This window comes from Chlorocebus sabaeus, chromosome X, assembly GCF_047675955.1.
Source record: "Chlorocebus sabaeus isolate Y175 chromosome X, mChlSab1.0.hap1, whole genome shotgun sequence".
NCBI lineage: Eukaryota > Metazoa > Chordata > Mammalia > Primates > Cercopithecidae > Chlorocebus > Chlorocebus sabaeus.
The window spans coordinates 105,026,493-105,049,540 of NC_132933.1; the positions used below are offsets into that span (position 1 = coordinate 105,026,493).

Consider the following 23,048-nt stretch of genomic DNA (forward strand, 5'->3'; position numbering starts at 1 on the left):
TTCACATCCCCCTCTCTTCCATCTCAACTCCACAGAAGATTCTGATGTACAGTAAAAGGTGATCACTAAATCACTGATCCTCCCCCACAAAGCTGCTAAAAATAATTAATCACCACAGGAACCCTTGCAATGACCAAATTTGGTTACAGCCTTTTTAAAACTCTCTCTCTCTGTTTTGCAGATAAAGGTTACAGTCTTACAGTCCAAAGACGAGGAGAAATTCTTAAGCACTTCCATGCAGAAACAAGTTTTATACAAGGGAGAGGAATAAGACCAGCAGTAGACAGCTCATTGACAAAAAATTGAATTCAGATGTCATTTAACATCTACAGACCATGTATTAGTTATCTATTGCTGTATTATAAATTACCATTATAAAAACTTGATGGCCTTAAAAACACACACTCTCATGGTTTCTGTAGGTTAGGAATCTGGGTATGGCTTAGCTGGGTCCTCTGTTTCAGAGTCTCTCTATAGGGCTACAATCAAGGTGTCAGCCAGGAGTTGTGGCCTCATCTGAAGGCTGAACTGGGGAAAGACTTACTTCCAAGCTCACTTATGTGGTTGTTCACAGGATTCTATCCCTTTTGGGATGTTGGAATGTACGGAAAGCCTCAGTTTCTGATAGTTGGAGGCTATCCTTAGTCTCTTGCTACATGGGCCTTCCCAACATGGCATGTTGCTTTGCCAAAACCAACAAGGGAAAGAGCCTGTCACCAAGACAAAAGCTATGATCTCTTGTAATCTAACTGCAAAGGTGGTATCCTCTCAGTGTTAAGGTGTTGTATTGGTTAGAAGCAAGTTACTCAAATGGAGAGAAGGTGATGAATTCCAGGAGGTAGGGATCACTGAGGGTTATCGTAGAAGTTACTTCCCATAACCCAAGCTTGTCCAACCTGCAGCTCATGGGCCACATGTAGCCCAGGACAGCTTTGAATGCAGCCCAACAAAAATTCGTAAACTTTCTTAAAGTATTTTGAGATTTTTTTTTTTTGCTATTTTTTTTTTTTTTTTAGCTCATCAGCTATTGTTAGTATGATTATATTTTATGTGTGGCCCAAGACAATTCTTCTTCTTCCAGTGTGACCCAGGGAAGCCAAAAGATTGGACACCCCTACCATAGGCCATGGAGAGAGAAGAATTCCAATCCTGTACCCCATCCCAAGAAACCATTCCTTGGTCAGGGCAAAAGAATGACAGTTTCAGACATGAAATAATTTGAATAGTGTTTCACCAATTTATTCTGCTTACAGAAAACACTCAGGGATATATTCTAAATAAATGAATATGAAATCATAAGAGAGATCTCAAAATAAGAGAGCAAAACAATGGTCCACAATTAATGTTGAGGTAAAATACACACCCCTGAGCACACACTCATACAGTTAAAGTTAAATTATAATAGATGAAGTCACTGGGGAGTTTGAATAAAAATGTTAGGTGAGATTTCTTAAAGCAGGATGAACTCAACCTATAAGAAAAATATAGTCTTTATATACACAGCTTAAATTTTTCTAGAAAAATAAGAAAGCAATACTATTCATCTTTTTCTATAAAATAAGGTCCAGTTATATTCGGATAAAATAGTAAAGGAAATTTAAATCATGTCTGTTGGAAATGGGAAAAGTATATAATGGGACAATTAATAAAAATAAAACTTTCCAAACTAATGAGGAAAACAGGAGGGACAAAAATGAACAGAAATTGACCAGGCACAGTGACTCACACCTGTAATCCCAGCACTTTGGAAGGCCGAGGCGGGCAGATCACTAGAGGTCAGGAGTTCGAGACCAGCCTGGTCAATTTGGAGAAACCACATCTCTACTAAAAATACAAAAACTAGCCGGGCGTGGTGGCGCATGCCTGTAATCCCAGCTACTCAGGAGGCTGAGGCAGGAGAATTGCTTGAACCTGGGAGGCAGAGGTTGCAGTGAGCCAAGATCGGGTCACTGCACTCCAGCCTGAGTGACAGAGCGGGACTCCATCTCAAAAGAAAAAAAAAAAAAAAAACGTAATGTCACTGTGTGAAATGGTCTAAGATATATACTTTAGGATTCATCTCCCCCCAAAAAACACAGAACCACAGGAGAAATTTGTTTTAAAATGTTACAATAGATTTATTCTACCTTTTTATAGTATAACAGCTGAAGTAGACAGAAAGAAAAAATAAATCATCCAACTAGATTGAAAAGTCCCCACCAAGTCCTAATATTTAACAGAGAATATAGTTTCTTCTCTTGTATCCATGAAAGTTTTACAAAATTGTGTCATGTACTCAGGCCACAGAGAAAATATTGAATAACATTTACAAATTCATATTCTACAGGCTACATTCTCTGATGATAATAAAAAACATAATTAGATAAAAATAAAAAAAGACAACTAAGCTACCTTAACCAGTAAGAACCTAAGCAGCTTTCTTCAATACCTAGGATCAAAATGAGAAGTCAATTCTGTGATTTCACCTTCCATACCAGAGTGTTTGAAACATAGCCACATGTAGAGGAAAGTGTATAGTCTCAAATACTTTACTATTTAAAAAAAAAAAAAAAAGACTGGAAGCCCCAAAATAATCGAGTTGGGAACATGACTTAGGAAATTAGAAGAACAGCAAAATTAAATAAAAAACCTAAAAATAAAAACACAAAACAAAGAGTCAAGAAGTGACAAGTAATACAAATAGAAGTTTATATAGATAAAATAAATATAAAACTAGGAAGTATAAATAAATAAAAAGCTGCTCTGGGAAATCTGATCAAATTGAAAAAAAAGAAAGAAACACAATATTAGTAATGAGAAAGGAGATACTGTACCAGACAAGTAGTAATGTAAAGTAGTTGTACTGGAATATGAGGTATCAAGTCTAAAGAAACACACTTAAACATTTAGAACTATATGAGTTCCTGGGAGGAGAGTAATTATAAAAACAGATTTTAAAAAATCATAAGGGCTGGGTGTGGCGGCTCACGCCTGTAATCCCAGCACTTTGGGAGGCCAAGGCAGGCGGATCAACTGAGGTCAGGAGTTCGAGATCAGCCTGGCCAACATAGTAAAACCCCATCTCTACTAAAAATACAAAAAAATGCCAGGGCATGGTGGTGTGCACCTGTAATCCCAGCTACTCAGGAGGCTGAGGCAGGAGAATCACTTGAACCCTGGAGGCAGAGGTTGCAGTGAGCTGAGATCGGGCCACTGCACTCCAGCCTGGGTGACAGGGCAAGAAACTCCATCTCAAAAAAAAAAAAAAAAAAAAAAAAAAAAAAAAAAAAAAAGATCATAAGGTATCAGTGAGCATAGGAAAAAAATTAGGAAATGTTGTTCAGGTCTGTCATTGGAGACATACCAGCACCCACAAGCAACACTACTGGATGCACCTCCAATGGCACAGAAGGCCTGGATGGGGGCTGGCAAAGGCAGATGTGGCAGAAGCCACCTTCTGGCAAACCTACAGGTGTGAAATAGGTGTGACAGGACAGGCTGGAAAGGACAGGGCACAGTCAGAGCAGGGTGGTGGGAAGAGGGGGCCCGGAAGTGAAAGGCAGGACAGACTGGGGTTAGACTGAGATGGGACAAGGCTGACAGGGCAAGGGCCTCGTGGGAAGGTCAAGAATGGGACAAGATGGGTGCGGGTAGGGGCATGATGGCTATGACAGGTGGGGCCTGTCACCCACAAACTATTGGAGGTTTGGAATTGGGTTTGCAGCCAGAGAGACAGGTTTAGGGAACATCATGAGCTATCAAAATCCTTGTTCTTCCCAAGTTGATGAAGAAAACTCTAGACAGTGGATGTAACAGCAGGGCAGATCCCTTGGCCTCACCCAGATTCAGGGAAGAAAGGCACAGGGATGGAGGAATGGATGGGAATGGGGAATTTTTAGACAATCCCCCCGACCACCACCAAGGAAGGGGAGACAGAGAGACAGGAGACCAAGTGGTGGACAGAGAAGCACAGAGAGAAACTCCAAGATGCCCTAAGAAAAAGGTGGATGGAGCAGCAGGTGTGGGAGGAGGGATTTGTGAGGTGTCACCTTTACGCAGAGTGTGGTATATGGGACCTAGGTCCAGCAAGGCTTAGATGTCCACCCTGGAGCACAAGTCACTGGTGAAAGGGTCATGCTGGATCGTCTTGTGCAGCATCAGAGCCAGCAGCCCCACCCAGTTCATCAAAAACGTGTGCACCTTCTGCTCCTGCTCAAACAGCTGTTCCAGCTTGTGCAACTGTGGGACCTGAATGCTCGAGAGGGAGTCCAGGATCCTACCCCATCCCCCAGCCCCCTCGGCATGGCACCTACCGCCTGCACGCGCTCCAGGTCCACCTCGGCATGCCTCAGCTTCTCCCAGCTGTAGTAGCAGTTGCACAGGCATTTGGGGAGGCAACAGAAATTACCCGTGAACTCAAAGACATTATGCACTAGTGGACAACCGCCCACCTCATCCTTTGGCACCTATGGTGAAGAATAAAGGAGGACGAGCTATGAAGGACGGTAGCCCTGAGGAATGATCAGGCACAGGGCAACAATAGGGGGACGGAGGACAGAGAGGAGAGGGATAGGGAGTGATCAGGCAGGGGGAAGAGAGGAATTCAGAGAAGAGAGGACAACAGAAGGAGGGATGCTGGAGGGCAGGTGGGCCAGGGAGAGCTGGAGAGCTGGAGGGCTGGAAAGCAGTCCGGCAGGAGGAGGGAAGGGTTGAGGGTGGTCCAAGGAGGAGAAGTAGATGAGTGGGGTTTGTTGATGCAGAGGGAAGGTGAGGGCTGAGATGAAGGAGAGGAGGGTGGAGGGAGAGAATGGGGAGCGGTCAAACAGGGAGGAAGAAAGGATGTAGGTGACAGGCAGAAAATAGAATCAGGGGTCAGCGAGGCAGGGAAAATGATCGGAATGGAGGAAAGTCAGAAAGTGAGGAAGAGAAGTTGAGGGTGCCACACAAGGAGGAGGGTACAGCGGGTTGGCCAGGCAGGCGGTGGGGCAGGAAGGGAGGATGGTCGAGCAAGAAGAGGATCAGAATTGGGGGGTGCTTCTGCAGTGAGGAGGGGCAGCACCATCCGGAAGGTGGTCGGGCAAGGAGGGCATGAATACAGACAGCCAGTTAGAGAGAAAAGGAAGAAGAGAGGGTGAGAGGCAGCAAGGAGCATGGAACGTGGGGTGGTCAGGAAGGGAAGGGGGACACACAGGGGTTGCTGAGGAGATGCGGAGGGCAGTCAGGCAGGGAGGATTGGAGGAATGAAAGGTGATGAGGTAAGGAAGGGTCTCACCTTGGAGTCCCAAGAGTGCTCAGAACACAGCACCTTGAGGCGCTTACAGTACCTCTTACTGTTCAGACTGTAGGCATCACAGAAGAACCATGTGGTCTTGGAGAGGGGTGGAAAAGTGAGGTGCTGAGAGTCAGGAGGAGGGAGGTCCCACCCCAGAACCCTACCTGCACCTAGTCCCAGACCCCGCCCATATCATGCCTCTAACTACACCCGCCTCTGCCTCTGGGCCCACCCACATCCTGCCCCTGACCTTGCTCAACCTTGCTTCTGACCCTGTCCACATAATGCCTTCGACCCTTACTAGCCCCCACACTCACCCTTCAATGCAAGTAGGGTACAGGGACCCAATGGACAATTGGCACTCATACTGGGAAAGAAAGAACACAAATGGGAGGAACTGTGGACATATGCTGCATGTCCTCCTACAATAAAGCTCCAAACACCAGGTCTGTTGTCCCCTGCAGACCCTATGCTCCTGTCTGCACAGCCAGTGTCCCCCTCACCACTGGTTAATGCCCTGACCTTGGCTCTCATACTGGGCGTGGGGGAAGAGCACACACAGGGGAAGCCATGGATGTGTGTTGCATTCCTCGTATAACAAATATCCAGGCGCCAAACCTGCCCCCACCACATGGACCCTACCCATGTGCCACCCCACCCAACCAAAAACACCCTTGTCCCATCTGACTCCCAGTCAATGTTCCAACCTTGGCAAAGCTGCGTTCCATGTGGCACAAGGCAACACGCTTAGAGATGGGTTGCCCGCAGGAGACACAAAAGATCTGCAGGTCTTTGCTGCCCTTTTCACCTTTGTTGTTCTGCACAGGACAATGGAGGGGCCAGGGAAGCAGTACAGGATGGGGAGGGACAGGACAAGAGGCCAGGTACCTTTAAGCTCTACCTCACCAATGCCCTCTCGCCTAGTAATCCGTGCACACAGCCTACTGTTTGCCATGCAGAATGATGGCCTCAAGTTCATGGAAATGGCACTCCGTGTCCTTCAGGCGAGTATAGGTGTCCTGCTGCTCATGGTGGATGTGCTCGAGCATTTTCTTGCCATGCTCATTGGCAATGCAGGGGCTCCTTTGTCACTGCTGGATGCACTGGGGAAGGATGTTATTGATGTAGCTGGAAGAAGAGAAAGCAAGAAATGAAATGGGTAGATGGGGACATCAGAGGAATGAGAAAGATGAGCTACTGAATGGTGACTCTATAGGGTACCGAGTGGTGGATGAGGGCATGTTAGTGAATGGGTGGTTGAACAGTGGATAGGTGGGTGGATGGGTGGAGGGGCAGGTGGGTGAGTGTCTATAAGGGTGGATGGGCAGGTGGGTTAGTGGCTACAAGGATGGATGAGCAGGTGGGTGAGTGGCTATAAGGGTGGATGAGCATCCTGGTGGATGTAATGTGGATGGACGGTTCAGTGAGTGGGTGACTATGACGGTGGATGGGTGGGTGGCTGAGTGGAATTACAGATGGCATGGATCACACCTTACTTCGCCTTTGTCCCTTAACCTCGAGGTGCACTCACTCACCTGCCAGCCTCATGCTACAGTCATCTGAACAGTACTTGGAGCCCGGCCAAGTGGGACACACACAGCCGGGTCCCAGGTACTGCCGTGGTGAGGCTGGGTCCTTGACATGCTCTGGATGCTTCCACTTGCCTGTGTGCTTCCTTTTCTTTCTTTCCTTTTTTTTTTTTTTTTTTGAGACGGAGTCTCACTCTGTTGCCCAGGCTGGAGTGCAGTGGTGGGATCTCGGCTCACTGCAAGCTCCGCCTCCCGGGTTCACGCCATTCTCCTGTCTCAGCCTCCCGAGTAGCTGGGACTACAGGTGCCCACCACCTCGCCTGGCTAATTTTTTGTATTTTTAGTAGAGACGGGGTTTCACCATGTTAGCCAGGATGGTCTCGATCTCCTGACCTTGGGATCCGCCTGCCTCGGCCTCCCAAAGTGCTGGGACTACAGGCGTTAGCCACGGCGCCCAGCCCTGTGCTTCCTTTTCTGCGTCTGCTGCTTCTCCTTCTTCAGGACAAGAGTCCTCATGGCAGGGTCAGGAGGGTCGATGTCAACCCCCAACTCCTGCACGCCTGCCCTGCATTCCACCCCCGACCTGCCTTCATGCTCCCCATTCAATTCGTCACCTTCTGCTCTACCTTTTTCTTCAAACTCTTCTTGTGCTTCACATTCACTGCCTGCTTCTGCCTGTGGGATCCATGAGCTGGAGCTTCTTGATGTCACTCACCCAGGGCTGCAGATCAGGAAATACTGACACACTCCACACAACTGGTTTCTCAAAGTGGTCTTTGGATACTCCCTGCCTCCTGTCACCTCACTGCTGAACCTCACTGCCCTCACTGCCCCATCCTTTTACCCCAGGGTCCTCCCTCACACTTGGCAGGCTTTGATTGCCAAAAATCCCCTCTGCAAGTGTCCTGGTACAGGTCACAGTGCCAAGACAGGTCCTCTTCAGACAACAGCTGGGGTGTGGCTGTTGCCCAGGTGCCTCCCTTACTGCCAGTGGCAACACTGCTGTCTGGTACTTCTCCGCTAGCCTGCACTTCTGCGTTTGAAGCAGTTGTCAAGTGGCCAGTGGGACCACAGCAAGGTCTCTGGGGGTGTTACAGGCAAGATCTGAGGGGCAGACCCTCAGCATCAGCCCAACTCCCTGTCCACCCTGTATCCTAGACTCACCGGGGACCAGAGATTACTAGTAGGATTCCCATGCTCGTGGACAGAGGGCTGTTGATCAGCCATAAGTGGGTAGGGACAGACAGCCCTGCCCCAACACTCCTGGCCTCACCCTCAGGCCAACCTACCCTAGGGCAACCACACCTGCTAGATGCACTAGGCCCTGCCTGCCTAGGAATGACTGATACCACCTGGTCCTGCCTGCCCACCTTATCCAGACACACCTGGCTGGTCCACCTGGACACATCTGCCCCCAACTTGCCCACCTCCATGCATAAGGGCCTACCTATCCGCCCAGAAAATCTGGGTGCCACCCCTTCAGATTTGCTCTGCTCAGCCTGATCCACCCCTCCCTCCAAGACACAAAGGCTACCCTGCTTACCCAACACGATGGACCCAGACAAGTCCACCTCTGCCTGCCCAAACACACTTGGCCCTGCCCCTCAGGCAAGTTCAGTCTGCCTCACTGCCTGGACTACTCAGCTAGTCTCCCCAGGTTCCGCCTACCCACTTCTGCGCTCCTGGGGCAAGAGTGAATGGGTGATCAAATGGTGGATGCATGGGCGGATGGATTGAGGGAGGATCAAACGGTGGATGGATGGGCGGACGGGTTGAGGGACGCTCAGACTCACCTTACCCTTCGTGCCCTGTGGACCTCACACATGGCGTCCGGTCATACCCAGCCCCGCCCCTTGCCAGGCTCCGCCCCCTGCCAAGACTCTCGCAGCACCACAAGCCCCTTGGCATTCCGGGACAGAGAGGACGCAGCTTCACCTCACAGCCCGCTGAAACAGGCTAAGACGCCAAGCCCTGCCCCTCCTCCCCACTTGCACAGGCCACATCGGGCCCTACGGGCCCTGACCCACCCACCTAGCGAAATTTCACAATCTTTATTCTGAAAAGTACTCCTACCTGTGCCCAATATCGCCACATAAAATGCACAAATACACAAATACACGTTTGCGACCCAGGAGATCGAGACCAGCCTGAGGCAACATCGCGAGACTTCATCTCTAGAAAAAAAATTTTTTTAAATATTAGCCGGGTGTGATGGCGTGCGCCTGGGGTCCTAGCTACTCAGGAAGCCAAGGCAGGAGAATCGCTTGAGCCCGGAAGGTAGAGGCTGCAGTGAGCCAACATCGTGCCACTGCACTCCAGGTGAGATCCCACCACCGCACTCCAGCCTGGGCGACAGAGCGAGATTCCATCTCAAAATATATATATACATATGTACACATTTCTATGTGCATCATATATATGCACACATGCAAACAAGTTACTGCTCTCGGCAATTAAGGGAGCAAGAACACACACAGGACCAATACACATCTTGAACAAAACAGTATCAGTTGGAGAACTCATACTATCTCCAAGCTAGAGATACAATATTAATAAAAATAGGCCTTGGACTTAGTCTTAAAGGGACTCTAAACACATTCCAATTAATAAGCACCACACAGCACACAGATAAGGTGCATCAGAAATCAATAAAAGGCTTAGCTTTTGTTAATTGGAAACACACATCTAAATAACTCTTGGTAAAAAGAAATTAGAAAACACTTAACTATTATGAAAACAATAATTCTCAACTTGTTGTCTTAGATGGAACTTTAAGCCATCCTAAAGTTCTTTTCTCATCTTAATATGAGAAAAGAAGAAAAATGGAAATAAATTACCCATTGGAGGATCTGACTGGGAGCATTCAACTCAACTTACAACAAGTTCCTATTGTGACTCCAAAAATCTCCATTATCAACTCCCAAATTCCCTTCGATGACCCTACATCCACCCTCCAATCACAAAATTCACAGTCTCTCATCAAAGCTCTTGCAAAATACCTCAGCATCTAGTAGATGCTGAACCACGGAGCCGCGTGTGAGGTGCAGCCAAAAAGCTGCGAAAGAGAAGCTTCGGGAAGCACCCTTGTCCCGCCCCTTTCTAAATGTGTCCAGTTCGGGCTTGCTAAACACCTGGACAGAGGTGCTATACCACCCAAGTTCAAGAGCATAGTTACAGAGAAACAATACAGCCATGTGTGCACAGTTCCCACATTTTGTTTTGGCTTTTTTTTTTTTTTTTCTTCCAACCTTTGTTTTAGGCTCAGGGTCCATGTGCAGGTTTGTTATATGGGTAAATTGGGAGTTGCTGGGGTTTGGAGTACAAAAGATTTCATCACCCAGGTAGTGAATATAGTACCCTACAGGGAGTTTTTCAATCCTCACCCTCCTCCCACCCTCCACCGTCAGGTAGACCCCAATGTCTGTTGTTCCCCTCTTTGTGTCCTCGTGGACTCATGCATTACATTTTGTAGATGATTGATCATTGCAATAGCATATATAACAAGAAAATTGCTCCTCTTATTTTCAATTATTTTGAATAATTTCATATTATTACTATTTTACTACCTATTATTACTGTTTTTAGAGATGGAGTCTCACTCTGTCATCCAGGCTGGAGTGCAGTGGTGTGATCATAGCTCACTGCAGCCTTGAACTCCTGGGCTCAAGCGATTCTTTCACCGCAACCTCCCAAGTAGCCAATCCCTCCCAAGGGATTACAGACTATCTGCTATTATTTTAATTATAAGGTAGGCAATGAGAAAAGCAAACAAAAATCACATCATTTTTTAAAGTCAGGAAACTAGGAAAAGATTTTTAAAAAGTGCAGGAAAATAGAAAGCGAAATGTAAGAAGTTAGGAATAAATTCATATTTGAAGTTCATCCTTTATTACATGATCAGTAACTTTTAAAAAAAAGTTTTTAAAAGGGTAGAAGCCTGATACGCCACGCAGCACCCCAGTCTCCCGCGGCCGCCTCCCCCAGGCATGGCTCAGGGTCTCACCTCACTATGGCAGCAGCATGGCACAGCACACTCGACTTCATGCTCAACACCAAAGCTGATGGTGAGACCATTCTAAAAGGGCTCCAGTCCATTTTCCAGGAGCAGGGGATGGCAGAGCCGGTGGACACCTAGCAGGACCACACCGCTATTTAGCAACCTATACAAACAAAACCGGCAGCCTTACCAATTTGAGAATTTATTCACAGGGATTGGAGTTACTGGACCTTCAGAGTTACGATGATGACGCACAAGGCAAAGAAGAGATCAACAGTCTTTTGAACAAAGGAGAAAAAAGAATGAAAGAATTGAGTCAAGACAGTACTTGGTGGATGAGGCGATTACCACCTATAGTTCCAGGAGGAACCATCGACAGATATTGGCCCACAGCAGATGGACTCCTGGTTGAATACAACGTAGATGAAGTGGTATATGATGAAGATTCACCTTATCAGAACATTAAAATTCTACACTCAAAGCAATTTGGAAATATTCTCATCCTTAGTGGGAATGTCAATTTGGCAGAGAGTGATTTGACATATACCTGGGCCATCGTGGGCAGTGGCAAAGATTACACTGGCAAAGATGTACTCATTCTAGGAGGCTGAGATGGAGGCATATTGTGTGAAATAGTCGAACTAAAACTAAAGATGGTCACTATGATAGAGATTGATGAAATGGTGGTTGATGGATGTAAGAAATATATACGGACTTGTGGTGATGTCTTAGATAATCTTAAAGGAGACTGCTATATGAGGTTCAGTACTGCATTCCAGTACTGAAAAGGTATGCCAAAGAAGGGAGATAATTTGATTATGTGATTAATGATGTGATAGCTGTTCCAATCTCCATGTCTCCAGAAGATTCCACATGGGAGTTTCTCAGACTGATTCCTGACCTCTCAATGAAAGCATTGAAACAGGATGTGAAATATTTTACACAAGGGGAACTCTGTCAATCTGACGGAAGCCCTGTCTCTCTATGAAGAACAGCTGGGGTGCTTGTATTGTCCTTTGGAATTCTCAAAGGAAATCGTCTGTGTCTCTTCATACTTGGAATTGTGGGTATTTTACACCATTTGGAAGAAACCTAAACCTCAAAGATGAATATCCTCTAACCATGTATGCTGCAAATAACTTTCCTGACCTCCATATGCTGTACGTGATGTCAAAATGAGTCACGCAATTGATTGTGACTTCCTTAAAGTTTTCTTTGTTAAATTATTATTTTTAATTTTAAAACAGCAAACGGAAAATGTATATTTTGATGAGTTTAGGGTGTTGTTTTTTTGAAAGTCAGTTGAAGGATGGTTAGACAGCACAGCTAAGACTGCTAAATGCGCTAACCCCCTGGAATGTGATTTGTGTTCCTTTTTATTTCTCTGTGGACTTTTTTTGTTTTCATTTTGGCACACCTTCAATTTGGATGTTTGAAGGAATGAACATCGTTGTTTTGTTTCAGAAGTAAGTTCTTGATGATGTTTCCTTCCCCCAAAATTGACTTAGATATTAAAATTTGGTGCTTATCATCACGATAAATAGTTAATGCTCGTGAGGCTTAATACCTAGGTTGATAGGTGCAGCAAACCACCATGGCACACGTTTACCTATGTAACAAACCTGTACATACTTCATGTGTATCCTGGAACTTAAAATAAGATAAAATTAAAAAATTTAAAAACTTTTTTTAAACTAATAATAAGAGCCCCAGCTCACCCCTGGGTGGTGAGCTCACCACCTGTAATCCCAGCACTTTGGGAGGCCAAGGTGGGTGGATCACCTGAGGTCAGGAGTTTGAGAGCAGCCTGACCAACATGGTGAAACCCCGTCTCTACTAAAAATACAAAAAAAAAAAAAAAAAAACCAAAAAAACTTACCCGGGAATGGTGGTGGGCGCCTGTAATCCCAGCTACTGGGGGTGGGAAGCTAAGGCAGGAGAATCACTTGAACCCAGAAGGCAGAGGTTGCAGTGAGTCGAGATCACACCATTGCACTCCAGCCTGGGTGGCAGAGGGAGACTTCATCTCAAAAAAATAAAAAATAAAAATAAATAAATAAATAAAATTTGGTGCTTATAAGAGAGTTTAAAAAAATGAATAGCAATTGCTTCAATTCAAATTACAAAAGAGACCCCAAAAAAGTTGTTAATGGAGTAAATGCTCTAGTTAATGGTTGTCATTCTGTATAAAAATGGACAAATCCAGTCATACACTGTTTATGCCAAACCTAGCAAATCATAAAAATATAGAAAAGTTTGAAATAAAGGGATGGAAGAAAATTTGCCAGGCCCATGCTAATCAAAATAAAGCAAGGTCAGTGATATTACTAGCAAACTGAAAAAACTAAGACAAAAAAGTATTCATTGGAATTGAGAGGGCCCTTCCATGATGATTCAATTCACAATGAATATAAACATTCTAACCTTATATACACTTAAGAAAATGGTGTAAAATAAACACAAAGAAAATATATTAGAACAAACAGTAAAATAACAAAAAAAAATTATCATTGTGGAAGATTATAACCATACTGCTCCACTAATTCCCACTGACCCTTCAAGCCTCTGTCTTGGCATCTCTGTCTGGGAAGCTCTCTTTGCTTCTTTTCCATCTGAGTGGCAGGCCTGTCTTCTGAATAAACTTATGGACATAATTATAATGTAGTGAGGGCTCTTCATTTTATTTTAATCTTGAAATTAAGAAGAAAATATGGGTGTTGCCTGAACCTCTCACAACTGTTTTGTGTCTGTCTTCCCCATTAGAAATGAGAGCAGGGACAATGTCAGTCTTCATCACTGTTAGATGCCTAGTGCCCAGTTTACTGCCTGGCACATGGGAGGTGTCCAGTAGCAATTGGTGATTAAAGAAATATATCAGGGACTCTGACCCTCTGGTGTTTTTGCAAAATGGCAAATTACTGTAATCTATGTGGCTCCATATTATTTCTTAGAGATAAAAGCAAATAAATGCTATAATTTACACTAAAGTTACATTTAACTAACCATGGACAAAGTCAACAATCAAAAAATGTTAAGATCTTTGTTAAGAAGCTATTTTCCCTCATTCAAGCCTAGTGTCTAATGACAGTGTCCCCAGCTAAATCTAAATCTTCACAGCTTGTATCAAACTCAGTTTAGGGATTGGAGCATGAAGTGAGAAATCCAAGCTGAACTCAGAAGTATACTGTAAGCTCTATGTAAGAATTAAAGAAAGAAACAAGAAACATGAAAATTGGCTCAGCAGTTAAAGATAGGTTTACTTTGGAGAATAAACCTGAGAGGGGCTTCTGGCCTAGTTAGGACAGAGGCACTCTCTCTTACAGACTAAGAGTTTTTTTATTTTTTTATTTTTTATTTTTTCATTTTGCTTTATTTTTGTTCAGGAACTAAGACTACAAGGCCATACATAGGACAATTTTCTTTCAATGCTTATGATAAAAGTCTACATGCTTACAAAGAAAGGTTCATCATGGCCTTTACAAAAAACAAATAGAAAAGAATTGCTTTTTTAAAATTTTACTTTAAGTTCTGGAGTACATGTGCAGAATGTACAGGTTTGTTACATAGGTATACTTGTGTCATGGTGGTTTACTGCACCTATCAACCCGTCATCTAGGTTTTAAGCCCCACATGCATTAGGTATTTGTCCTAATGCTCTCCCTCCCCTTACCTCCCACCCCCCAATAGGCTCCGGTGTGTGATGTTCCCCTCCCTGTGTCCATGTGTTCTCGTTGTTCTACTCCCACTTATGAGTGAGAACATGCAGTGTTTGGTTTTCTGTTCTTGTGTTAGTTTGCTGAGAATGATGGTTCCAGCTTCATCCATGTCCCTGCAAAGGACATGAACTCATTCTCTTTTATGGCTGCACAGTATTCCATGGTGTATATGTGTCACATTTTCTTTATCTAGTCTATCATTGATGGGCATTTGGGTTGGTTCTAAGTCTTTGCTGTTGTATATAGTGCTGCAATAAACATAGGTGTGCATGTGTCTTTATAGTAGAATGATTTATAATCCTTTGGGTATATACCCAGTAATGGGATTGCTGGGTCAAGTGGTATTTCTGGTTCTAGATCCTTGAGGAATCACTAAACTGTCTTCCACAATGGTTGAACTAATTTACACTCCCACCAACACGTAAAAACATTCCTATTTCTCCACATCCTCGCCAGTATCTGTTGTTTCCTGACTTTTTAATGATCGCCATTCTAACTGGTGTGAGATGGTATCTCATTGTGGTTTTGATTTGCGTTTCTCTAATGACCAGTGGTGATGAGCTTTTTTTCATGTTTGTTGGCCATATAAATGTATTCTTTTGAGAAGTGTCTGTTCATATCCTTCGCCCACTTTTTCATGGTTGTTTTTTTCTTGTAAATTTGTTTAAGTTCCTTGTAGATTCTGGATATTAGACCTTTGTCAGATGGATAGATTGCAAAAATTTTCCCCCATTCTGTAAGTTGCCTGTTCACTCTGATGATAGCTTCCTTTGCTGTGCAGAAGCTCTTTAGTTTAATTAGATCCCATTTGTCAATTTTAGCATTTTTTGCAATTGCTTTTGGTGTTTTGGTCATGAAGTCTTTGCCCTTGCCTATGTCCTAAATGGACATTGCCTAGGTTTTCTTCTAGGGTTTTTATGGTTTTAGGTCTTACATTTAAGTCTTTAATCCTCCTTGAGTTAATTTTTGTATAACATGTAAGGAAGGAGTCCAGTTTCTGTTTTCTGCATATGGCTAGCCAGTTTTTCCAGCAGCATTTATTAAATGGGGAATCCTTTCCCCATTGCTTGTGTTTGTCAGGTTTGTCAAAGATCAGATGGTTGTAGATGTGTGGTGTTATTTCTGAGGCCTCTGTTTTGTTCCATTTGTGTATATATCTGTTTCGATGCCAGTACCATGCTGTTTTGGTTACTGTAACCTTGTAGTATAGTTTGAAGTCAGTGAGCATGATGCCTCCAGCTTTGCTCTTTTTGCTTAGGATTGTCTTGGCTATATGGGCTCTTTTTTGGTTCCATATGAAATTTAAACTAGTTTTTTCTAGTTCTGTGAAGAAAGTCAATGGTAGCTTGATAGGAATAGCATTGGATCTATAAATTCCTTTGGGCAATATGGCCATTTTCATGATATTGATTCTTCCTATCTATGAGCATGGAATTTTTTTTCCATTTGTTTCTGTCCTCTCTTATTTCCTTGAGCAGTGGCTTGTAGTTCTCCTTGAAGAGGTCCTTTGTGTCCCTTGTTAGCTGTATTCCTAGGTATTTTATTCTCTTTGTGGCAATTGTGAATGGGGCTCACTCATGGTTTGGCTCTCTGCTTGTCTATTGTTGGTGTATAAGAACGCTTGTGATTTTTGCACATTGATTTTGTATCCTGAGACTTTGCTGAAGTTGCTTATCAGCTTAAGGAGTTTTTAAGCTAAGATGATGGGGTTTTCTAAATATACAATCATGTCATCTGCAAACAGAGACAATCTGGCTTCCTTTCATCCTATTTGAATACCCTTTATTTCTTTCTCTTGCCTGATTGCCCTGGCCAGAACGTCCAATACTATGTCGAATAGGAGCAGAGAGAGAGGGCATTCTTGTCTTGTGCCAGTTTTCAAAGGGAATGCTTCCAGCTTTTGCCCATTCAGTATGATATTGGCTATGGGTTTGTCATAAATGGCTCTTATTATTTTGAGATATATTCCATCAATACCTAGTTTATTGAGAGTTTTTGGCATGAAGAGGTGTTGAATTCTATCATTAAAGGCCTTTTCTGCATCATTGAGATAATCATGTGGTTCCTGTCATTGGTTCAGTTTATGTGATGGATTACGTTTATTGATTTGCGTATGTTGAACCAGATTTGCATCCCAGGGATGAAGCTGACTTGATCGTGGTGGATAAGCATTTTGATGTGCTGCTGGATTCAGATTGCCAGTATTTTGTTGAGGATTTTCGCATTGACGTTCATCAGGGATACTGGCCTGAAATTTTCTCTTTTTGTTGTTGTTAGATGAAGTGTTTTTAAGGATTCAGGGTGGGAGAGTTTAACAGAGGCTTGGATTGTCTGTGTCTCTTTGTTGTGCTTATCTGGGAGGGAGAATTTTGTGTCTGTTCCCGTACATCTTCCTGCAGCCACAGGCATAAACCACCCACCCACCCTCGGCCCCCGCCCCCCTGCCCCGGTCTGCTTTTAGCTTCCTTATCTTAGTGCACCTGAAGGGAAAGGAATGTGCTTATTAAGGCCCACTGCTTTACTGGGGCCCATTGTATAAGGGTGAAGTTTGGCAGTTACTCAAGAGACTTCCCCCGCTCCTCCGTCTGTGCCCAAGCTGTCTTATCTGTGTTTTACTGTCTGCTCTTTCTGGCTGTTTGTTGTTAGAAGAGAAATTATTTCCTTGGAATGCATGAAGCTGGAAAGGCAGCTGGAACTTAAAATGGTAGTGTTTGTCCAAGATGACGGTGCTCCTACTGTGTCACTCTAAAGAAAGTGTTACCACTCTGTGGCTGTGAAAGTTGATAAATAGTACTTGCAGTATCCCAGCTAAGATGTATTTTAACTTTCCTTTGAATTATTTTCCTTTGAATTGTTCCTATATCAGGGATCTGTGCTACTATCACTGATCACTGCTTCTTATCACGAAGTTGCAGAAAATGAAGCAGCAGCCATTGTTGTGTCCCTCTTAGATGCATCATCAATAGCTTTTTGATCCTCTTCACTTCCGACTTCAAACCTACTTCTCTAATGTCTCCTGTCTCTTTACTGCTGTTTTTCTTTCACTCCCAATTCCATAGCCCTAGTTCAGATTTCTCATATTTTACATCATGATGAACTCCTGTCTCTGAGATGTGGATGGCTAATCCAGTTTGCCTCCAAGGTCGTCTTCCCAAAGGGCAATGGATTGATAAATATATCACCATCAGTCAGGCGCAGTGGCTCACACCTTTAATCCCAGCACTGTGGGAGGCTGAGATGGGTGGATTGCTTGAGCCCAGGAGTTTGAGACCAGCCTGGGCAACATAGTGAGTTCCTGTCTCTACAAAAAATACAAAATATTAGTGGGCAGGGTGGTGCACACCTGTGGTCCCAGCTACTCGGGAGTCTGAGGCAGGAGAATGGCTTGAGCCTGAGAGACTGAGGCGGCAGTGAGCCATGATCATGCTACTGCATTCCAGCCCAGGCAACAGAGAAAGACCCTGTTGAAAGAAAGAAAGAAAAAAATGTCACCATCCTCCTTAGGAATCTTTCCTGGATCTCCAAGATGTTCAGGATCAGGGCTCCACTCTATAGCATATCTTTCCAAGTTCTCTATGACAGGGGCTTACTTGCCTGTACCAAATAAGTCCTGTTCCCAGGCTCTCTAAACGTCGAACAATCAGGGAGTATTCTCTCTATCTTGTTGATCCAGCATGGGCTTCCAAGTTCAGGGTCTTTACTGAGGCTTGCCTTTCCTTTTCTTTTGCTAATTCATGCTCACCCTGCAAGACTAAGCTTTGGCATCGCCATCTGGAAAACTGTCTATTTCCTTTCCAACTGGGTGAACTTCCCCTCTTCTGAATGCACTTGTGAGCATAATTGTAACAGTGATGGGTATTCCTTTTATTTTCTTGGAATTATAATGGGTAGGGGAGTGTTGCCTGAACCTCTCGCATCTGTTTGTGTTTGTCTATTTTTGCCTATCAACATTCAGCTTATCTTTCAAGAATCACCTCAGATGCCTGCCCCACTGGGAAGCCTTTTTCAGACCCTTTGCTCCTCCTTCCTCACAGCATTTCTGCCATTCTGCTCAGTGTTGTTGTGTATTTTACAGGTTTCTCTCCTCCTAGCACAGTGCTCCTACAACAGTTGCTAGTGATTACTGACTTACAGCTTTGGTCTCTTCTGACTGCCCAGATACACTAGATGTTAAGTGCCTTGTTGGCAGACTGGCACGTCCTTAGAGGCAAACACTAGATTGGCCATCCAGATTGGATGGAACAAGAACATGAACCATTCCAGGAGCAGATACTCTGAATTTAACCTTTTTCTGCAGACTGTGTTTGTAATTGACTTTTGTAATGTCCAATGTATCAGTATTTTCTGTTATGGATCATGCTTTGGGTATCATGTCTAAAACTCTTCGCCTAACCTAGGGTCACAAAGATTTCCTCCTATGTTTTCTTCTAGAAGTTTTATAATTTTATATTTTACCAATAGGTCTATGATCTGTTTGGATTGATTTTCATGTAAAGTGTTAGGTTAAGTTGAAGTTTGCCTTGTTTTTTTGTTTTGTTTTGTATATGGATAGTCCATTGTTCAAGCATCATTTATTTTTTTTTAATTTTATTTTAAGTTCCGGGATACATGTGCAGGCTGTGCAGGTTTATTACATAGGTAAACGTGTGCCATGGTAGTTTGCTGCACCTATCAACCCACACCTAGGTATTAAGCCCAGCATGCATTAGCTATTTTTCCTGATGCTCTCCCTCTCCCCACACCCCCCACCACAGGCCCCAGTGTAGGTTGTTTCCCTCCCCATGTCCATGTGTCCTCATTGTTCAGCTCCCACTTACAAGTGAGAACATCCAGCATCCTTTATTAAAAAGACAATACTTTCTCCATTGAAATGGCTTTGTACTTCATAAAAAAATTAGTTGACTAAGGCCAGGCATGGTGATTCCCACTTGTAATCTCAGTGCTTTTCAAGGCCAAGGCAGGAGGATCACTTGACACCAACCTGGGCAACAAAGTGAGACCCTGTCTCTACAAAAAAATAAAAAATTAGCCAGGTGTGGTGGCATTTGCCTGTAGTCCCAGCTACTCAGGAAGCTGAGGTGGGAGGATCACTTGAGCCCAGGAGTTGCAGGCTGCAATGAGCTATAATTGAACCACTGCACTCCATCTTGGGCAACAGTGAAACTCTGTGAAAAACAAAAATGTCGACTAGAGGAGGATTCTGGGAAGGTGGTGGAGTAGGAAGCACCAGGAATCCACCTCCCCACAGAAATAACAGTTACACTGACAAAATCTGTCTGACATAACTATTTTGGAACTCTGGAGTCTGTCTAGGGCTTGCAATTTCCAGGGGAAGCCTAAATGGTGAGTTGCAGTTAATTTCAGTCAATTTAAGCTCTTAGCACAGTAGTAGCTCCCCACCCCTGACTTTTCAGCTCTATGGCAAACAGCTGTGCACGTGTTCCTGGAGCCACTTGCACACAACCTGCAGGAGCAGAGTAGGCAAAAAGAACTCTATCTTCCAATATTAGGGATCTGTGCTTGGATTGCTAATCACTGCTTCTGATCACAGAATTGCAGAAAATGAATTAGCAGCCATTGTTGTTACATCTCCCACTACTGTTGAAAACCTCACCTTCTGGAGGTTGCAGTGAGCCAAGATCATGCCACTGCACTCCAGCCTGGGTGATAGAGCGAGACTCTGTCTCAAAAAAAAAAAAAACTCACCTCCCATCCACCCACCCCCACTGATGTGATTTCCAGGAGATTTAAAGGGTCAGTGCCTTTCTCACTCATTTTTCTCTTTTTCCCCCTTTTGGGAGCCAGCCATAGTACACTCAAAAGCAACCATACATATGGGAGAAATTAGAAAGTCACCACGCATGCCCAGGGGAAGGGACTCAGGCTTAGTAAAGACTTGAGAAGACTGAGTTTACACCTTAGGCTGATCCTCAGCACAGAGACAGCCTACAACAATTAAATAAACAAGTAAATAAATAACAGAAAGCCTTGGGGAAAGGGGAGTATCTGATATACAGAGTTATCACATTATTACATTTGAATGTCCAGTTTTCAACAAGAAATCAGAAGGCATACAAAGAAACAGGAAAGTATGGCCCTTACAAAGGAAAAAATAAACTAACAGAAACTATCCCTGAAAAAGACCTGTCAGCCATGTTCTGGGAGTAGTCATGCCCATACAGGAACCCAGCAGGAGGCACACCTATGTATATTTCCAGAGGCAGAACTGCAGATGTCAGTCCCAGTTGTGGACCCTGAAGCAGCCCTGTGACTTGGTTCTAGCCTCTCTCAGCCACATTCCAGAGCCAATCCTGCCTGTCTAGTGACCTACCCAGTAACCCAGCAGGAGACAGCCCAGGGAACTGGTGGGAGTCACGTGCATCCACACACCTGGTAACAGGGCTGCTGTCTGTGTACCCAACTGCAGACCTTGAAGTGGATCCTTGTCCCAACACCAGTCCCACTGACCAAGGTCCTGGAAGCAATCCTGTTGGCCCAGACACCATGCAGGATCCATACCTACCTAGGACTCTGGTACTAGACCCACCAACTGCAGGACCCACTGCATACCCAGCTAGCAACCACTTGGTCCAGCTAAATCCCTACTTGACTGCGATCCCAAGTGCAATCCCATCAGCCCAGAGACCCTTAACCCCCTGTAGCCACAAAATTCTTTGTTTTCTTTTTATTTTTTTAAAACTTATTAAAAGTTTATTTATTTTGCAGTCATTTTCTTCCTTTGAGACAAGGTCTCACTCTGTAGTCCAGGCTGGAGAGTGGAGGCATGATCACAGCTTACTACAGCCTCAACTTCCCAGGCTCAAGTGATCCTCCTCCACCTCAGCCTCTCAAGTACCTGAGACTACAAGCGTACCACCACATCTAGCTAATTTTTAAAAATTTTATAGAGATGGGGATCTCACTAAGTTGCCCAGGCTGTCCTCAAACCTAGGCTCAAACAATCCTCTGGCCTTGGCCTCCCAAAATGCTGGGATTATAGGCATGAGCCACTGCACCAGCCAAGGTCTTTGCTTTCTTAATCTACCTCTGAGAATAAATTTTTGAATCATGGGGGCTGCATCTTCTGCACCCACTCCAGGAACACTCCTTGCATCACTGATAAAGATTTCTCCTAAGCCTGGAAAGTTACCTCATGGTCTTTCCATAAAAGGCTTATTGAATTAAGTCGCAATTGGAATCTATACACCAATGAAGATCCTAATTGTCAATGACCAGAAGATGGATCCTTTGAATTAGAAATAAAAATTTTATTCAAAATGTATTTGAAAACAATTTTAGAGAACTCTTATTATAAACTATTTGCTTATTGTATTTATGGGAAGATCAGACAGAACAAAGAACTCAGAAAAGTATTATGACTAGCCCAAAAAATTTCCTTAACAAAATTGAAGAACAAAAGCAGACCTAGAACAAAAGTTGAAATCTGCTCCCACTATAAATCCCCCTTCTCCACTCACACCCTACTTAATCCCCAACTCCATGTCGCTGACCCACCAGAGTATCTAATCACTCTCTGGGCCCCTGATTTGAACCCCCCTCCTCAGCCTCTCCCTCCTCCTCTATCTCCTCAACAAATTCCCTCCATTCCTCCAAACCCCAGAAAAACTCCTTAGACATCCAGCTGCTTTCTTTTATCTCTCTTTCCCTGGATGATTTACGAAAACTCTCCTGATCTTAAAAGCCCTAATCAGGCCTGGTCTTAAAACCTGAAGCTTAGAGGTCATTTATGTAAGAACTGACTGCCATGAAATAAATCTGGCACAGGCTCCAAGGACACTCAACAAGGCTTGTTTTTCTGTGCCTTGAAACCTCTCCTATTTCCCAGGGCTTTGTAATCAGACTCCATCAGCTCCAGACCTCTCTATGTAATGCCCTCTGTAAATGTATCCTGGACTCCCTTCTCAAAGAATTCATGTCTCCTGGACAGCAACAGACATTTTAAATTATAAAGCTATTTTGCCCCCACCTTCAGAAGGGCCTACCAAGTTCAGAAAATAGTTGGAGAGATCAGTGGCCATCTGTAACCCCACACATGGAGACCTTGACTGGCTGCTAAGGGGTGTATTTCCCTCTCATGATCATACTGCAGTTATTAGACAGGCCAGACGGCCTCCCGGGGAAGACTCCCTCCACAGAGGGAACAGATGGCTGAAGTCCCTTCCTGGCCCTCCTGCAAATGAGGAGATCACCCAGCTAGTCGCTGATATTCAGGGCCTGACAGGGACAATATCAGAGGCTCTCCTCCCAAGGTAAATTTGTATAATGTTGAATTATGTATTCAGAACGAGGGAGAGCACCCCAAGGCATTTGTCAAGAGACATATACAAGGTTTTCAAAGGCATATGGCATTAGATCCTGAAGCTCCAGAGTATAGACATATTCCAGTTTCTGCTCTGGTCGGAAATCTTCTTGATATAAAAAGGCAAATCCAAAATAGTATAGTGGTTGGGCTGGCCAGTCTGTAAGCATTATAATAGAAGCAGGCACTCAATTATTTGAAAATAACTTGCAAGAAAATAAAGGGTAAAAAGAAC

The 23,048-nt window shown here is 44.2% G+C and overlaps 1 long non-coding RNA gene and 1 pseudogene across 1 annotated transcript in view; one reads left to right on the forward strand and one right to left on the reverse strand.

Annotated features, from left to right (window-relative positions):
* The window catches only part of LOC140710889 (uncharacterized), a 30,428-nt gene extending 7,737 nt beyond the window's left edge, over positions 1 to 22,691 (reverse strand). Inside the window, exons 1-3 of the long non-coding RNA XR_012092034.1 lie at positions 22,497 to 22,691; positions 5,569 to 6,379; positions 5,252 to 5,347 (exon numbers count right to left, since the gene is read on the reverse strand). This is a non-coding gene — a long non-coding RNA (uncharacterized lncRNA). The remainder of the gene's footprint in view (positions 1 to 5,251; positions 5,348 to 5,568; positions 6,380 to 22,496) is intronic.
* LOC103231902 (spermine synthase pseudogene) lies at positions 10,551 to 11,886 on the forward strand (annotated as a pseudogene).
* Positions 22,692 to 23,048: the final 357 nt, after the last annotated feature.